Source organism: Propithecus coquereli, unplaced genomic scaffold, assembly GCF_000956105.1.
Source record: "Propithecus coquereli isolate 6110/MARCELLA unplaced genomic scaffold, Pcoq_1.0 Scaffold5, whole genome shotgun sequence".
Lineage (NCBI taxonomy): Eukaryota > Metazoa > Chordata > Mammalia > Primates > Indriidae > Propithecus > Propithecus coquereli.
This window is the reverse complement of record NW_012150840.1, coordinates 2,694,982-2,701,871: the sequence shown is the minus strand read 5'-3', so window position 1 is coordinate 2,701,871 and position 6,890 is coordinate 2,694,982. Positions and strand designations below refer to the sequence as shown.

Genomic DNA, 6,890 nt, shown 5'->3' with positions numbered 1-6,890 from the left:
AGTGATTCTCCTGCCTCAGCCTCCCAAAGTGCTAGGATTACAGGCATAAGCCACTGTGCCCAGTCCAAGTTTGACTATTTTAGAGTCCATATATTGGTGATATTATGCAGTATTTGTCAGTGTCTGGCTTATTTCACATAGCATAATGTCCTTCAGGCCCATCAACATTGTCTCAAATGACATGATTTCCTTCTTTTATAAGGCTGGATAATATCAAATAGCAAATTTTCTTTATCCATTTGTCTCTTGATGGACATTTAGGTTGTTTCTATATCTTGGCTATTGTGAATAATGCTGCAATGAACATGGGAGTGCAGATATCCCTTCAAGATCCAGATTCCAATTCCTGTAGATATAGAACCAGAAATGGGATTTCTGGATCATATGATACTCCTACTTCTAATTTCTTGAGGAATCGCCATATTGTTTTGTTTAGTGGCTGCACCAATTTATATTTCTACCAACAGTGCATAAGGGTTCCCTTTTCTCCATGTCCTCACCAAATCTCGTTGTCTTTTGGTCTTTTGATAACCATCCTAACAGTTGTGAGATGATATCTCATTGTGCTTTTGATTTATATTTCCCTGATGATTACTGATGTTGAGCACCTTTTCATATATACCTGTGGGCCATTTGTATGTCTTTGGAGAAATGTCTATTCAGGTCCTTTGCTTGCCCATTTTATTTTAATTAGGCTACTTGTTTTTTTGCTATTGAGTTGTGGGGGGTTCCTTATATATTTTAGATATTAACCCCTTATCAGATATATGATCTGCAAATATATTCTCTCTTTCTATAGGTTGCCTTCTCATTTTGTTGACTGTTTCCTATGCAGAAGCTTTTCAGTTTGATATACTCCCTCCCACTTGTTTATTTCTGCTTTTGTCTCCTGAGCCTTTGGTATTTTAGGGAAGGAGATTTTAGCAGGAAAATTTAGACCTTAGACATATGCATTCACCTCCAAAGAAAACAGTCTTTGGTAATTCCATTTGAAGACACCAGTGCCTTAGAAGAGGCTTCACAGAAGGCCATTGCCTGTAGGAACTTTCTTACTATATTAAGACCAAACTATCATATTTCATTAAATGCCTATTTGGGAAGAGCCACTGTGTGACCAGAGGGAAGAAGAGGCAGCCAGATTCTCTCTACTTAGGCTTTCTTTTTTCTCTTCTTCTTAGTCTGAGAATAAGGAGGCGACCTCTTTTATCCTTCATGGAAGTCTGAAGAGAAGTTTTCTGGGAGAGTGGCAGGGGCAGGGGTTGGCTAAAGAAGAAAGGAAGGTGAGCTTCCCATGGGCGCTCATGCAAGAGTCCAGGGAGTGCAAACTTGGCTCAGGAGGGTCAGCATTGCTGCTACAAGGAGCCCACAGCCCTGGACTGGCCTGGACAGTGACACTATCTACCCCACCCCTCTCCACCCCATCAGGGCTGGGACACTGCCGCAGCCCCAGTGATCTGAGGCTCAGGGCCATGGCATGATGAAGTTCCTCCGGCTGACTCACACTGGAGGACGACAGCAGTGCACAGAAATTCCATGATGAAAGATAATATTCCTGACATTTCTCCCAGAACTCAGACTTTCCAGTGGATTTCCTTGATCACAGTATTTCTGTCGTCCAAACTGCAGAGGAATACTCAATGTTTCCTAAGTGAGGTGGGAAAACTCAGTGTGGGTGTAAAATTCTAATACTGCCCTCTTTTGCTCTGAGAGACCCACACGTCCTACTGAAGTGTAGGACTGAACCAGGCCTGGCAGGCACTGACATAGCGCTAAGGTACACCTGGGACTTCAGAGGAAGTGATTTAGCGGCCAGAGCCAAATGCAACCTGTGGACACTTCCCGCTGGTCTGGCCCTGGGCTCCTATTCTTTCTTAACTGAATTTTAGTGGAACAGACAAGTGAGTCCTATCTTGGTTAGAACCATGTGCCTAGAGTGCTGCCATCAGCCCTGACCCTAAAGGTATTTGAGTTCGAGACTCCAGATAAAATAATGCTATGGACTGAATATTTATGTACTCTTAAAATTCATATGCTGAAACCTAACCCCCAATGTGGTATTTGGAGGTAGGGTCTTTTGGGAGGTAATTAGGTCATGAGGGTGGAGCCCTCATGAATGGGATTAGTGCCCTTATAAAAGAGGCTCCAGAGAGCTGCCTTGCTGCTTTTACTGAGGACACAAGGAGAATACAGCTAACGAACCAGCATGCAGGCCCTCACTAGACACCAAACCTGCTGGCGCCTTGACTTTGACTTCCCAGCCTCTAGGTCTATGAGAAATAAATTTCTGTTGTTTACAAGCCACCCAGTCTATGGTATATTCTGTTATAGTAGCCCAAACGAATAAAGAAATATTTTAGACATTCAACAATGAAAGGAGTAGAGAGGGAGGTGTCTGTCTCTCTTCACTTTCTTCAGCTCTATGAAGTAGAACTACAAATGAAAAACTCACTTATTTCCTTCAAAGTAAGTTTCACAACTGGTAATTACATTTACTTGTTTATACGTTTACACTCGAATACATGCTTCCTGTAGTCAGAGAGTGGGTCTATCCTGGGCACTATTGTATCTGCAGGTACAAAGTAGGTCTCCATGAATATCTGTTGAATTAATAAATGAATGACTGAATGGATGGATGGATACAACAATGCATGTGGACCCATAAAGTGATGACTACAAATTTATTGCTCATGTAAATATGTTAAAGACTTATAAAGGACATAAAACATGGGACATAGGGGAAAGTCAATTCCCCCCAACGTGTCTTTGAAACCAAAGTAATGAATGACTGATGCTGAAACAATATATTGTTAAATGGTTTCGTAACTAATTTCCAATCCATGGACTTGGGGAGAATAGTCCATGAAAGGAAAATGCTGGAGGAATTCCTCTCCTACACAGGACCCCTCTCAACTTAAAAAAACACCCTTTTTCCTGTAGTTCTATCGCTTCACAGAAAAAAGTAGAATGCAGACACCTCTTTATAAGGTGATCGTGCAAAGTACTGTCCAAAATGGGACTCTGAGAGTACAAAGAGCTGTTAGGAGGTCACAGGAGCAAACTGGGACTTCTCTAGGCCAACCGTGACACGAGTTCTGACCTACCTCCTCGCCAGGTAAGTTAATCTAAGCTTATTCAAACCCAAAGCGATTTCTTAAATAATTCTTCTGTTGAAAGTGTTCTTTATCGAATTCTTCTCATTTTGAACTCTGATGAGTTTTTATCTTGAGAATTAATTCTCACACTAAGTAAATTATCTTGGGCTTCTCCAGTAAGTTTTCAGGTCTAGAATTAACTCTTAAAAACACAAATCATAACACAAGTCACTCTTCCTGGGTAATTTATCAAGTGAAATATTGTGAAAGTACTCTGCACGGTAAGCCCTCGACTCTACCTCTTTCTCTTTATGAAAACAGAATACAAACATATCCAACAGCTGCAGCAAACAAAGCACAGCGGCCCCTGAGACGTACTTTGGAGGTAAAGCCCTTTGTAACAGATTCACTAACTTTGGTGGTGCCACAGCACAAAGATTACACTCAGCCTTCCTGGCCATAAAAAAATTCAGTTTTTCCCATTCTTGCTGCCAAATCTGAAACGCCAAGAAATGCTGGGAACCTGGCCTGTGATTATACGCACTTCATATTTTACGTTCTGAAACCCCAAGGAATAAGCTGCAGAGAACAGAGTCCTATTTCTTAAATGGCCGTTGAACAGATACAGCACTCAGGCTCTGCTGAGCGTGGCTGAGTATTTGCATAGGCAGAACCAGACAAAGACCTCACAGAGCCTTCCAGTCTGTGGGTACCTTCCTGGCATAGGGGGCAGACCTCAGCTAACTTCTCTCACTTATTTCTGCTTTGTTATTTTTTAACCTTCTGAATTACTCAGCCAGATTCTTACAGGAAAAAAAAAAATCACCAGTACACACATAAATCAGTCACAAGGAAACTCAGTTACAGCCTCTGACAGGTTTGAACCTGTCTGTTCGCAGATGGGAAAACAAAACTTCAGTGTTCTTTAGGCCAAAATGGTATCCCCCTGCTTGTGCAGCAATGAAATGGACAGCCCCACAGCATTCGGATTTCGCGGCTGCTTTTGTTAAAATCTTCCTCCCCTGCTTTGTCAGTTCATTTCAACACCATAGTGTATTTTCTCCAATTCCATCCAGTGTGTAGGAGTTTTTTAAAAAAAGAGCCCTGCTTCCCTTCTTTGCCACCCTTCACCCCTTCTCTTCTTTCCTTCCTCTCCCTCCTTTCTTCAAGAATTAACATAAGAGCTACAGATGGGTCCCCTCAGGAAGGGCTCATGATGGCCCTCCTCTAACGGGTGAACTCCATGACTCAATGTCACCTGCCTTCCTCTACTGCTCACCCCCATTTCTTTGTCAGAGGAGGGTTAAAATCCTCATCGGGTGAACTTGGGAGGTTGCAAGCTTCTCACTGCTTGGATTAAAGCAAGATTTAATACCCCCTCATGCTTCCTTTGCAGGATTTGGGGCTTGTGGTTCTGCTCCCATCTGTTCTTAGAGGACAGGAGCTCACTTTCGAGTTTTCCCCCTTGATAGTATTTGGTGCAATGCCTGTACAGAAAGGTGTGTGAAAAGTCACTGGTGAACGAGCGAGCCATTTCTGCAAGACAGACGACACTACACGACCACGTGGAAATATGTGTTTCTGCTCTTTAGTCCAGTCGTAAATAATGGCTGACACAACTGCTCTACATGCAGTGCTGGAAAGAAATCTCTCTTTGCAGCTATGTAACCGCAATAAACTTTTAAAAGCCTATTGCATGCTCTGAAAAAACACGCAGAGTTTCTCCAACAAGAGATAGCTGAATTCTTTACAGGGCTTGAACCCTCACCCACAGATCCTTCCAAGAAAAGAAAAAGTGGCTGAACTACTATCTTGATTTAAGGGTTTAGATCTTATCTCTCTAAAGACTCAGGAAAAATCTCTGTTCTTCAAGTATATACCACCAGTTGTTTTTCAACAGGAAACACACCCAAACGCAGAGCTTGTGTATACATAGACCATTTCTGGAAGGACATACAAGGACGTGCTTTGAGGAAAAGGAATTGGGAGGCAGGGGATAAGAGTATGAAGAGGATTTAGCGTTCACTGTCATCATTTTAGAAAAGCTAAAGACTGTTCTTTTTTTTATGTGCATACGTTATCTTATATTTTAACATTTACTTAAAATGACATTGCTTTTTTGCCAACAAATGATACCGTGCTTCTGCCCAACTTCCTATCACTTGTCACTTCCTATCACCAGGCCAGTGTTGGCTGCGTTGCTAGAAATAAAACAGAAATGAAGAAATAAGAAATACCGCTTTGCTCTGTGCCAGAAATTGAGGGACACCAAAAGAAAATGAATAAGAAAAGCTCAAATGCAAACTCTCCTGTAGCCATGACAAATAACGAGAGGAGAGGTATGAGTGTCCTGGGTTTTAATGACGCACTCCCTGCACACGTCCTCCCGTCTGCCGACTGCCTCTCACGCCTTGCTGGCAGATTTCGCTTCTTCTACCACCCATCCCCACTCCTTTGGCTTATTTTTTTAAATTTATTTGCTGGTTTTTTTAAAAATTATTTCAAAGTATTAAGGGGGTACAAATGTTTTGGATACATGGCTTGAGTCAGGGCTGTAAAGAGTGTTCACTGTACCTGTTAGGTAGGTTTTTGCCCCTCTCCTCCTCCCCCCTCCCACTGCTTGATTTCCTATGACTTTGACTTCTCTCTGTGCACTTGTGTCTCTTTGAAGAATTTATCCTTGAAAACCACAAAGGTAACACACTCTCATCATAATCAGTGAGATAATACAAAAATACATAATGAAAAATTAATAACCATTCCCCCCATTCCAAACTGTTTTGTTTCTGTTCTTCTACCACTTTCTCCATGCACATATCTACGTACAGATGGCTTTTGCTACTGTTTTTGTTTTTTAATGGGATGAAAATCAACACACACACTACTCTTTAACTTCTCTTTTTCATTTCTTTATCAGAGACCAACAACCCAGGTCAATAAATGTAGAGCTAACTCATTCTGTCAATGGTTGCATTATATTCTACGGTGTGAGTGTACCACAATTCATTCTACCATTTCCTTATTGGATCTGTCCATCTCTTAAATGGACTCATTGTTGAAGTTTCTTCCCTGGATCACTTTTCTTCTTAATAACTGATAATGTGTATGGAGTATTAACTGATGCCAGATGCTGGGAAAAACAAGCCACATGAATTAATTCTCAAAATAACTCCATGGCATAGGTAGTACTGTTATCCCCAGGTTGTAGATTAGGAAACCCGGACTTAGAGAAATTAAAAGAGTTTATCTAATATCACAGCCTTATTCTCACACTGTCCCATGCAATAAACCTAGAGTACATGGCCTGGTATTTCCAAACTTGAGATAGATCATTTGACCAGGAATGCCACAGGTACCTCTAAGTCAACGTGTTCAAAAGTGACTTCTTGGTCTCCCCATCCCCACACCTATGTCCATCCTGTACTCCATCTTTGGCAATTCACCCTTCAGAAAGTCACTGACTGACTTGAGTGGAAAACGTCTACTTTTTTAGAGTGGACTATACACAGAAACCCCTGGCTCTGGAACATATGACTACCTTCTGTGTTTTTATGTACACACAGAGGCTAAAGCTATACTCACAAAAGTATGCAGGGATTAAATTCCTCTAAGATCTACACAAAAGGAAACTTTGAACACCCTATTCTGAGATCATCACACCAATACTTAACTTTCCACCATGCTTGCTACCCTATACTCAGCATCAACAATATGCAATTAAAGACTAAATCTTACCCAGGACAGGTAGCATGAGCTAAAAGCACCACAACTCATATTAGTTTAGTTAACCGACTGCAA

At 41.5% G+C, this 6,890-nt stretch overlaps 1 protein-coding gene across 1 annotated transcript in view; it reads right to left on the bottom strand.

The window, feature by feature from the left end:
- LOC105819725 (protein kinase C eta type) overlaps nucleotides 1-6,890 on the bottom strand; it is a 105,790-nt gene that overhangs the window by 50,298 nt on the left and 48,602 nt on the right. The gene's annotated exons all lie outside the window — the stretch shown is intronic.